Source organism: Schistocerca americana, chromosome 3 (assembly GCF_021461395.2).
Source record: "Schistocerca americana isolate TAMUIC-IGC-003095 chromosome 3, iqSchAmer2.1, whole genome shotgun sequence".
In the NCBI taxonomy this organism is placed as follows: Eukaryota; Metazoa; Arthropoda; class Insecta; order Orthoptera; family Acrididae; genus Schistocerca; species Schistocerca americana.
The window spans coordinates 841,906,688-841,919,558 of record NC_060121.1 but is presented as its reverse complement, the minus strand read 5'-3'; positions in this window follow the sequence as shown (position 1 = coordinate 841,919,558).

Here is a 12,871-nt window from a genome sequence, read left to right as displayed (position 1 = left end):
TGCCTAACATCATGGAAGTGTGAATAAATGATTTTTGTGAAAACTTTCTAGTTTTATTTCTTAACTGATTGGGTTCCACGGATTTAATCATTTGACGGTGTAATTTCTGATCAATGAATCAGAAATATGACATTCATATTTATGTCAATCACACATAAGATGTACTTTGCGTATCTTATTGGAATATGCTTATCGTTAAGGTACCAAAGTAATCTGTATTAAAAATACTAAGCAGGTAACTAGAATCCTTTTGACATGAAATATGTCTCGTCCACTTCTTATTCAGTTTAGTTCTTGATCGAAACGTTTTTAAACCCACTGAATCAATTACATCTAAACTGGCAGTTTTTCAAGGCGTGATGGCTTAAAAAAAAGTGTAGCACCCAGAACACATGGTCGGTCGTCAATGCAACTTAGTATCTACATCTACATGAATACACTGCAAATCAAACTTAATTGCCTGGCAGAGGGTTCATCCAACCACTTCCAAAATAATTCTCTATTATTTCAACCTCTAAAAAAGCGCGGAAAAAACGAACATGTGTATCTTTCCGCGTGAACTCTGGTTTCCCTTATTTTATTATGATCATCGTTTCTCCCTATGCAGGTCAGCGTCAACAAAATGTTTTGTCACTCGGAGGAGAAAGTTAGCGATTGAAATTTCGTGAGAAGATCCCCCCGCAACCAGGAACGCCTTTGTTTTAATGATGTCCGCCCCAAATCCCGTATCATGACAGTGACACTCCTCCCCTATTTCGTGACAATAGAAAACGCGCCGATCTTCTTTCAACATTCTCGATGCTCTCTGTCAGTCCTCTGGCAAGGATCCCACACCGCGCACCAGTATTCTAAGAGGCCGGAAAGCGTAGTGTAGGCTGCCATTTTAGTAGATCTGTTGCGTCTTCTAAGCGTTCTGCCAATAAAGCGCAATCCGTGGTTCGCCTTCCCCACAACATTTTCTAGTTGTTCTTTCCAATTTAAGTTGTTTGTAATTGTAGTTTCTAGGTATTTAGTTGAATTTACGGCCTTCAGATCTGACTGACTTATCGTGTAACCGAAGTTTAACGGACTCCTTTTAGCACTCATGTGGATGACCTTACACTTTTCATTATTTAGGCTCAATTGCAAATTTTCACAACATTCATATGTCTTTTCTAAATGATTTGCAATTGGTTTTGATCTTCTGGTGACTTCACTCGTCTGTAAATAACAGCATCATCTGCAAGCAATCGAAGGCGACTGGTCAGATTGGCCCCTAAATTGTTTATATAGATAAGGAACAGCAAATGGCCTATAATACTATCTTGGGGAACCCCAGAAATCACTTCTGTTTTACTGGATGACTTTCCGTGGATTACAACGAACTGTGACCTTGTAAGCATGCTATTTAGGTGTTTATGTTGGTGACCCAACGTAGCGCTCTGTATTAAAATCGCTGACTGCGCTGTGTGCAGTCTGTGGTCGGTTGGACTCAGTGGGAAGTTATTCGCTATTGTAATGTTGGGCAGTTGGATGTGAACAGCCCGTAGCGTTGGGCTGTTGGAGGTGAGCCGCCAGCAGTGGTGGATGTGGAGAGAGAGATGGCAGAGTTCTGAGATGTTAATATGAGCGGACAATCTGGACGTGTGTCCGTCAAAAAAAGAAGTTTGTTAAACTGGATGTCACGAATATATATGACTTTTGAACACTATTAAGGTAAATACATTGTTTGTTCTCTATCAAAATCTTTCACTTGCGAACTATATGCCTATCAGTAGTTAGTGTCTTCAGTTGTTAGAATCTTTTATTTAGCTGGCAGAAATGAAAAGAACAGGGAATTTGACATGAAGTGATCCAGACAAATCTGATATGTGACGAAATAGAACGGCGGACCCATGGGACACTTACATGCAGTTACCATTGTTAGCAAAGTGGAGCTATTACCTAGCGTGAACGTGCATCGTTTTCCATTCAGTTCTTGGTCAAAGGTGGATAGGCAGGTTGCCAGTTTGTTGATAGCCGATGTTTTTAGAAGCATCAACAGTCCTAGCACAAAGGTGCGTCACTAACATCTCCTTGGTGCCTGTGTTATATCAGTTACAACAATTGTAGGGAATTTTGCCTCGGGAGGAGATACAACAGTTTTATGACAGCCTTCCCATCCAGGCCCAAGGGAGTGCTACACCACACCGAAAAGTTGGCTCATAGTGCCAAACTCGGTGCAACGTTGACTCGATTATTGATGTAACGAGGATGGGTGATACGGTGCCAAGATTCATGCGACGTTTCTCAAAACTGTGTTGGTTTTTTTTTTGGTCATCAGTCTACTGACTGGTTTGATGCGGCCCCCCACGAATTCCTTTCCTGTGCTAATTCTTCATCTCAGAGTAGCACTTGCAACCTACGTCCTCAATTATTTGCTTGACGTATTCCAATCTCTGTCTTCCTCTACAGTTTTTGCCCTCTACAGTTCCCTCTAGTACTATGGAAGTCATTCCCTCATGTCTTAGCAGATGTCCTATCATCCTATCCCTTCTCATCAGTGTTTTCCACATATTCCTTTCCTCTCCGATTCTGCGTAGAACCTCCTCATTCCTTACCTTATCAGTCCACCTAATTTTCAACATTCGTCTATAGCACCACATCTCAAATGCTTCGATTCTCTTCTGTTCCGGTTTTCCCACAGTCCATGTTTCACTACCATACAATGCTGTACTCCAGACGTACATCCTCAGAAATGTCTTCCTCAAATTAAGGCCGGTATTTGATATTAGTAGACTTCTCTTGGCCAGAAATACCTTTTTTGCCATAGCGAGTCTGCTTTTGATGTCCTCCTTGCTCCGTCCGTCATTGGTTATTTTACTGCCTAGGTAGCAGAATTCCTTAACTTCATTGACTTCGTGACCATCAATCCTGATGTTAAGTTTCTCGCTGTTCTCATTTCTACTACTTCTCATTACCTTCGTCTTTCTCCGATTTACTCTCAAACCATACTGTGTACTCATTAGACTGTTCATTCCGTTCAGCAGATCATTTAATTCTTCTTCACTTTCACTCAGGATAGCAATGTCAGAAGGATGTAGGTTGCAGTAGGTACTGGGAGATGAAGAAGCTTGCACAGGATAGAGTAGCATGGAGAGCTGCATCAAACCAGTCTCAGGACTGAAGACCACAACAACAACAGCAATGTCATCAGCGAATCGTATCATTGATATCCTTTCACCTTGTATTTTAATTCCATTCCTGAACCTTTCTTTTATTTCCATCATTGCTTCCTCGATGTACAGATTGAAGAGTAGGGGCGAAAGGCTACAGCCTTGTCTCACACCCTTCTTAATACGAGCACTTCGTTCTTGATCGTCCACTCTTATTATTCCCTCTCGGTTGTTGTACATATTGTATATTGCCCGTCTCTCCCTATGGCTTACTCCTACTGTCTTCAGAATCTCGAACAGCTTGCACCATTTTATATTGTCGAACGCTTTTTCCAGGTCGACAAATCCTATGAAAGTGTCTTGATTTTTCTTTAGCCTTGCTTCCATTATTAGCCGTAACGTCAGAATTGCCCCTCTCGTCCCTTTACTTTTCCTAAAGCCAAACTGATCGTCACCTAGCGCATTCTCAATTTTCTTTTCCATTCTTCTGTATATTATTCTTGTAAGCAGCTTCGATGCATGAGCTGTTAAGCTGATTGTGCGATAATTCTCGCACTTGTCAGCTCTTGCCGTCTTCGGAATTGTGTGGATGATGCTTTTCCGAAAGTCAGATGGTATGTCGCCTGATTCATATATTCTACACACCAACGTGAATAGTCGTTTTGTTGCCACTTCCCCCAATGATTTTAGAAATTCTGATGGAATGTTATCTATCCCTTCTGCCTTATTTGACCGTAAGTCCTCCAAAGCTCTTTTAAATTCCGATTCCAATACTGGATCCCCTATCTCTTCTAAATCGACTCCTGTTTCTTCTTCTATCACATCAGACAAATCTTCACCCTCAGAGGCTTTCAATGTATTCTTTCCACCTATCTGCTCTCTCCTCTGCATTTAACAGTGGAATTCCCGTTGCACTCTTAATGTTACCACCGCTGCTTTTAATGTCACCAAAGGTTGTTTTGACTTTCCTGTGTGCTGAGTCTGCCCTTCCGACAATCATATCTTTTCCGATATCTTCACATTTTTCCTGCAGCCATTTCTTCTTAGCTTCCCTGCACTTCCTATTTATTTCATTCCTCAGCGACTTGTACTTCTGTATTCCTGATTTTCCCGGAACATGTTTGTACTTCCTCCTTTCATCAATCAACTGAAGTATTTCTTCTGTTACCCATGGTTTCTTCGCAGCTACCTTCTTTGTACCTATGTTTTCATTCCCAACTTTTGTGATGGCCCTTTTTAGAGATGTCCATTCCTCTTCAACTGTACTGCCTACTGCGCTCTTCCTTATTGCTGTATCTATAGCGTTAGAGAACTTCAAACGTATCTTATCAAATTACATTGCCAAAACAAGCAAAAATAAAAATAAAAAACAAAATCACCCATCAGGGGAGAGTGGGGAACGAAATGAAACATCATCACGGGTTGACATGGTATGTTGACGTTATGGTATTTTGACTTCATAAATATAAAAAACATTTACAAAAATCCGTTTGCCATGTGTCTCTGTGTAGGTATCGGCAGCCCGACGTTTTCTCTGGCCTAGCGGTTACACGCTATAACACACAAACTACCCACGTGAATCAGTCTGTCCATTAGCGACAACGCATCCAAATCCCTACAGCTATACCTGAGGTTGGCCTTCGCACACCGGCGGCGACTGTAATTCAGTAATGTGAACATGCAGCAAACCAGTGCTGCTGTAGTTCACATGTACTGAGCCCGTTTCATGCGGTATTCTGCTTGTCACTAAGTATTATCGTAGTAGTAACGCAAAGTACAGTGGCAAATGCTGGAAATGACGTTGTCTAATAAATAAAAGCTAGAAGTGCTCGCGACTAAGAGGAAGTCATCACACAAAATACAAAAATTGCATAACCTTTTACAAGAAGTCTGAGAACCGACTAAAATTTCTCACTGCAGATTCATTACAAAAAAAATGTAATTTATGGGGGCGGAAAGAAACTGGAAACAACAGACGGCCACTGAAGATGTTGCAGCTGTGGTGAAACATATTTTTGTTATACGGATGCATGGTGTCAGACGCAACACATCCATATAGCCGACCGCTATGGCCGAGAGGTTCTAGGCCCTTCAGTCCGTAACCGCGCTGCTGCTACGGTCGCAGGTTCGAATCCTGGCTCGGGCATGGATGTGTGTGATGTCCTTGGGTTAGTTAGGTTTAAGCAGTTCTAAGTTCTAGGGGACTGATTACCTGAGATGTTAAGTCCCACAGTGCTTAGAGCCATTTGAACCATCCATACAATCGATTCGCCTCGATGGGCAGTGAATACACAATTCTCAGTGCAGATGCACATTAGCGTTAGATGCCCAGCGGAAATCTGAAATTAATACACATTGAGACCACGCACGGGGACTGGGGATAGGTAGGCCTTGATGGGAATGTGGGCCGGTCGGGAGGCGTCCCGAAATACGAGGGCGAGTCAAATGAAAACCTTCAATATTTTTAAAATATTATTTATTGTGCAGAAGTGGTACAAAGCTAATTCACTTTTCAACACTGTCCCCCCCAAGCTCAACGCAAGTCCTCCAGCTCTTAAAAAGTGCATAAATTCCTTTAGGAAAAAATTCTTTTGGTAGTCCGCGCAACCACTCATGCACCGCGTGTCGTCCCTCTTCATCAGAACGGAACTTCTTTCATCCCATTGCGTCTTTCAGTGTTGCAAACATATGGAAATCACTTGGGGGCAAGTTCTGGTGAGTATGGTGGATGAGGCAGACGCTCAAAATGCAGGTCTGTGATTGTTGCAACTGTTGTACGGACAGTGTGGGGCCTTGCATTGTTATGTTGCAAAAGGACACCTGGTGACAGCAATCCACGTCGCTTTGATTTGATTGCAGGCCTCAGATGATTTTTTAGGATATCTGTGTATGATGCTCTGGTGACAGGGGTCCCTCTAGGCATGTAATGCTCCAAAATGACGTCTATTTCGTCCCATAAGAGAGTCAGCATAACCTTCCCTGCTGATGATTCTGTTCGAAACTTCTTTGGTTTTGGTGATGAGGAATCGCGCCATTCCTTGCTCGCTCTCTTCGTTTCCGGTTGGTGGATGTGAACTCAGGTTTCGTCCCCTAATAACGATTCTTGCAAGGAAGCCATCACCTTCTCGTTAAAAGCGCCGAAGAAATTCTTCACAAGCATCAGCACGTCGTTCTCTCATTTCAGGAGTCAGCTGCCGTGGCACCCATCTTGCAGACACTTTGTGAAACTGGAGCACATCATGCAGAATTCGGTGTGCTGACCCATGACTAATCTGTAAAAATGCTGCAATGTCATTCAGTGTCACTCGGCAGTTTTCCATCAGTATGGCTTCAACTGCAGCAACGTTCTGTGGAGTCACAACTCGTTGTGCCTGACCTGGACGAGGAGCATCTTCCACTGAAGTCACACCATTTGCGAACTTCCTAGTCCATTCGTAGACTTGCTGCTGTGACAAACATGCATCACCGTACTGAACCTACATTCGTCGATTAATTTCAATAGGTTTCACACCTTCAGTACGCAAAAACCGAATAATAGAACGCTGTTCTTCCTTGTAGCAAGTCTCAATTGGAGCGGCCATCTTTATGCTGATACTGCAACGGTATGTGTGCACCTACACTATGCTGCCACCTACAGGCCATTCTGCACGCTGTTTGTACACGGTGTTTCAAAAAATGACCGGTATATTTGAAACGGCAATAAAAACTAAACGAGCAGCAATAGAAATACACCGTTTGTTGCAATATGCTTGGGACAACAGTACATTTTCAGGCAGACAAACTTTCGAAATTACAGTAGTTACAATTTTCAACAACAGATGGCGCTGCAAGTTATGTGAAACATATAGAAGACAACACAGTCTGTGGGTGCGCCATTCTGTACATCGTCTTTCTGCTGTAAGCGTGTGCTGTTCACAACGTGCAAGTGTGCTGCAGACAACATGGTTTATTCCTTAGAACAGAGGATTTTTCTGGTGTTGGAATTCCACCGCCTAGAACACAGTGTTGTTGCAACAAGACGAAGTTTTCAACGGAGGTTTAATGTAACCAAAGGACCGAAAAGCGATACAATAAAGGATCTGTTTGAAAAATTTCAACGGACTGGGAACGTGACGGATGAACGTGCTGGAAAGGTAGGGCGACCGCGTACGGCAACCACAGAGGGCAACGCGCAGCTAGTGCAGCAGGTGATCCAACAGCGGCCTCGGGTTTCCGTTCGCCGTGTTGCAGCTGCGGTCCAAATGACGCCAACGTCCACGTATCGTCTCATGCGCCAGAGTTTACACCTCTATCCATACAAAATTCAAACGCGGCAACCCCTCAGCGCCGCTACCATTGCTGCACGAGAGACATTCGCTAACGATATAGTGCACAGGATTGATGACGGCGATATGCATGTGGGCAGCATTTGGTTTACTGACGAAGCTTATTTTTACCTGGATGGCTTCGTCAATAAACAGAACTGGCGCATATGGGGAACCGAAAAGCCCCATGTTGCAGTCCCATCGTCCCTGCATCCTCAAAAAGTACTGGTCTGGGCCGCCATTTCTTCCAAAGGAATCATTGGCCCATTTTTCAAATCCGAAACGATTACTGCATCACGCTATCTGGACATTCTTCGTGAATTTGTGGCGGTACAAACTGCCTTAGACGACACTGCGAACACCTCGTGATTTATGCAAGATGGTGCCCGGACACATCGCACGGCCGACGTCTTTAATTTCCTGAATGAATATTTCGATGATCGTGTGATTGCTTTGGGCTATCCGAAACATACAGGAGGCGGCGTGGATTGGCCTCCCTATTCGCCAGACATGAATCCCTGTGACTTCTTTCTGTGGGGACACTTGAAAGACCAGGTGTACCGCCAGAATCCAGAAACAATTGAACAGCTGAAGCAGTACATCTCATCTGCATGTGAAGCCATTCCGCCAGACACGTTGTCAAAGGTTTCGGGTAATTTCATTCAGAGACTACGCCATATTATTGCTACGCATGGTGGATATGTGGAAAATATCGTACTGTAGAGTTTCCCAAACCGCAGCGCCATCTGTTGTTGAAAATTGTAACTACTGTAATTTCGAAAGTTTGTCTGCCTGAAAATGTACTGTTGTCCCAAGCATATTGCAACAAACGGTGTATTTCTATCGCTGCTCGGTTAGTTTTTATTGCCGTTTCAAATATACCGGTCATTTTTGAAACACCCTGTAGCACGCTTAGCAACTTACAGGATAACGGCACGAAATTTTAGGTTTTCATTTTACTCACTGTGCCCGGGTGACGCAGTGGTCAACGGAGCTGGCTAATAAGCAGAAGATCCCGGGTGCGAGTCTAGGTACGACAAACATTTTCGATCGTCGCTGCTGATTCCGCATGAAGTCCCGATGCAACTGATGTGATTAGTTCCTTTCCTCCCCCCCCCCCCCCCCATTCTACCTTCAGTTTACGTGATATTTTTGCTATCAAAAGATTTAGCTGTGTTGCCGTTAGAAAAGCGGACCCTGTCAACGACATTTTATTCCAGTGCGAGCAGATTACTTGAAATCCGCTATGATTTTTGTAAACATCGTAATCTACCTGTAGGTCTGACCTCTCCTGTTGCTGGTTTTTTTTATTATTTTTATTTACCGTCACGTCTGCAGTACACACATCCAATGCGGAGGCATACCGACAGCTGCTCTTTTGCACATGGTCTTCAAATGATGTACAGTTGTTGAGAAGTGATAGCGGTAAACTAACATCATCTCCCGCACTCTGCTCAGTGGCTCGTGGAGGTCGTGCAGCCGTAGATCATGTGTATTTGTAGTGTCCTGCTTGACACAGTCAACGTACTTTAAACATCTGGGCGTAGCGTTGCAAAGCGATATGAAAAGGAAGGAGCGTGTGAGGATTGCCGTAGGGAAGACGAATGGTCGAGTTGTAGCAACTTGTAGTTCGTCTCTAAGGGAGACCTCATGTAGGACGCTGGTGCGACCTATTCTTGAGTACTGCTCGAGTGTTTAGGACATGTGTGACGTGTTACTATGTTTATGGCTTTGCTCATCGAGCCATATACGTTATCTCACATTTCTAGCGCTTCTCTCACACAAACAATGATAAAAATTCAGAAATTCAGGGTCGCCACCAGCCCAAGCCCTTCCTAACCATGTAGAAAAAACGGAGCTGGAAAATTATTAGTTTAATTACTTTAATAATTTAATTACAAGTACGCAAATTTCTTTAAGCAGACAGACACCGTCAGGTAGCTTGCGGAGTATGGATGTAGATGTAGATAAATAGCACTCCATGTCGTGCATGAAGCAACTTGATTAAGTCAGGAATGGAAATCAGAGTAAGGGGGTAAGATCGACATCAAAGAATTTATCTTTCACGTAAATTATTTATTGTAATTAAATATTTGGTTGCACACCCTAACTACACGTAACTGGTGCCTGACTCGAAATATTTAAGTAAGAATTACGTGAGAATGAAACAGAGCACAATTTAACTACAGCAAGAAGAAACACAGAAGACGGGGGTGGGAGACAATGATACTATCATCTCCTTTGCATTAATACCATAAAAATATCTCAGTGACATTTGCATTACGATTCTACGCATGCTCTATTCTGGACAGAGGTCTAACCAATACACAAGGCTGTGCGATAATTATTTAACATACTAACTGCGTCTGCTGCTTGCAAACGGCCGAACTAGAGCACGTGGTGCATTCTGACTCAAACTGTTGTGCTGCTTTGTAGAAAGCGCACGAAAGAATAGATATTCTGCAGAAATTGTAGCTCATTAAACAAGCAACCTGTTAAAATAAAGCCTATTGCGGTGCTGTGGTGAACCCGAACGGTCATTGATTGCCAAACACGTGGCACAAAATCGACACACAAAGACAAAAGCAATTTCCACAAAATATAAGATTAAAAATCATTTTAAAAAATAACTCGTTTCACACGCTTCAGATAAGCTAAAGTTCTTAAGTCTTTCACCAGTTAAACATAACTAAGTCCTATCTCAACCTGATTCCTATCACCTGAAACCCCCCTTAAGAGCTACGATCCGTACTCACCAAGCGTTCACCGAACAGTGCCCCTTTTTCCTTCCACATTACCTTGCTCCTCGTGCAGCGGAAGCTACCAGACGGGTAGCCCTCCGTCACCAACCTCACTCACAAAAAGAGCCTTCGACACAGCCCTCGACTAAGATGGGTAAACCTCTCTGTTCAGGTATTGGAAACCTAAGTTGGTCATCCTGTGCTCTCCTTTGAACGAGAAGCAACATCATCTGCTCCCAGCAGACGATGACCAATTCAGCGATTCCCACAAAACAAAACCGAAACCCACATTAAAACACACATATAATAATCAATAGGCCTTATTTGAGTGCTGAGTCTTTCTGGAAGAGTTCATGAATTGAGCTAAAATCAGATAGTAAAATGAATAGGTTGTACCGAATTCGACAAGCGTCTTATGAAACGACTTCACAGAGACGTTTCACACGCACCATGTCGGATTGAAGAAAGACGTCGATGCAATTGAGAGGCAGGCTGCTGCATTTGTTACCGATAGGTTCGAACAAAATGCAGGTGTTACGGAGATCCTTCGTAAACTAAAATGGGAATCCCTGGAGGGATTTCGAAAAACACTGTTGAGAAAATTTAGAGAACCGGAATTTGAAGCTGACTGCAGAACGACCCTACTGCCGTCAGCACTATGTTTTTCACTAAAGGACCTCGAAAATTAGATACGAGAAATTACGGGGCACTTAGATAGTCGTTTTCCCTCGCTCTATCTGCGAGTGGAATAGAAAAGGAAATGACTAGTGGTGGTACAGGACACCCTCCGCCACGCACCGTACGGTGGCTTGCAGAGTACATATGGAGAGGTAGAAGTGATAAAATGTTGCATCACCTTCGTAGTTGCCCATTCAGTGTACTGTCACGCAGGCGACCAGTAAAAAAGGTGATGATGTGACAGATAGGAATTATACGCCACGTAGTGACAAAAGCGCTCTCCCCCCCCCCCTCTCTCTCTCTCTCTCTCTCTCTCTCTCTCTCTCTCTGTCCATTTGCATGTCTCTTTCCTGGAACAGGGCAACTGTCTCTGATTCAATTACTCATCAGCGTAATGGTTCTAGGTTAGCACATTCATCAGGGCGGTGTGTGGTCGTGTTCCGCACTCGTCGCTTTCTGTTGTCCAAATAGGAATGAGGAATGTAATAAATCATGATGTCGCGAAACAGAGGCGGGATATCCCGGCTGTCGGCTAACTTTCATAATACAACGGAGGTGCGAACACTTTGCGTCGCCCTCGCGTGCGCAGCACTGTTGCCGTAACAACGGACTCCCTGCTAACTGGATTATTCAGCACCGCCGCGCGCATTCGCCCGACGTCTCCTGCCCGGAGACGGCGCCGCCGCCGTAATGGGACCGTCCGGGGACCGAGCTACCGTGTTCTACCTAAATTTTAAAAAACTTGGGCGGTCGTAAATTCGTCGTGCCGGAACAAGTAAAAGAGCAGCTCCGACATTAACAACCCCGACACACGCTTAACGCACCCCCGGCCACCACACACCCACAGAGAGAGAGAGAGAGAGAGAGAGAGAGAGAGAGAGAGAGTCAGGTCTTTTGGGCAAAAGGGAGTCGGGCACTTAATTACGTCCGTGGCGGGAATGGCCCGGCCAGCTGAATAAACGGAAACAAACGGCCCGGCGGCGTCAAGCTGCGCGCATGCGCAATAATTACTCGTGCCACTCAGCCGGGTCGGCGCAGCTCGAGCTTTGAAAATAGTCTCACAATCAGTTGGGCGGCCGGGTGAGAGGCGAGAGCGGTGGTGCGCATGCGTGGCCAAACCTCCCGCCAGGTCGCTATTTCTCACCAATGCGGCTGCCAGTTGCGACAACTTTTTTACGTATTGCCGTGCCAGCGAAGTGGCCGTCACCTGTCGGCCGATATGCACAGACGGTGCGCTCCTTGCTTACTATAATCCGATTAAAATTACTTGATAGTTCACGTCTGCCACTTGCCGCTACAGTGCTAGCACATCGGTCGCCGGCTGCCGCTCGCTTATAGGCGACACGTAAACACGGCGGGTCACTTCACAAACGCTATTAATGGGTAACGCGGAGCAATGTTGGAAGTGGCCGCTGCGAGTATGTCGGTAATGCAAGATGCTCTGTCGACAGCTGATTTTTAACGACCAAACTGCAGCAGACGACGCGTTTTGTGGTCTGGAATTTAAACTCATGTCCCAAGCTAGCCACAACCTCGTGATGTGCAATGTTCCGAGAAAACAGCAATCAACAATCTGTCGCAGATCTAATAATAACAACAAAAATATGTACTAGTAATACAACTGAATTTGTATAACATAACACGTAAAATCACACAATGAACGACCTGCTATATAACAACAGGCAGCAGGTCTGAATAAATACGAGGGTCACTCCAAAAGAAATGCACACTATTTTTTTAAAAATCCATCTTTTATTCTACATGTTTGAAAGTTTTACAGTGTGTAGATACGTCCTTTAGGAACAATATTTTCATTTCTCCACGTAATTTCCATCTCTCTCAACGGCCTTACGCCATCTTGGAACCAGCGCCTGTATACCAACACAGTAAAATTCTGGACCAACCTGTTGGAGCCACTGTTTGGCAGCGTGCACAAGGGAGTGATCATCTTCAAACCTTGTTCCACGAAGAGAGTCTTTCAGTTTCCCAAAGAGATGATAGTGACATGGAGCCA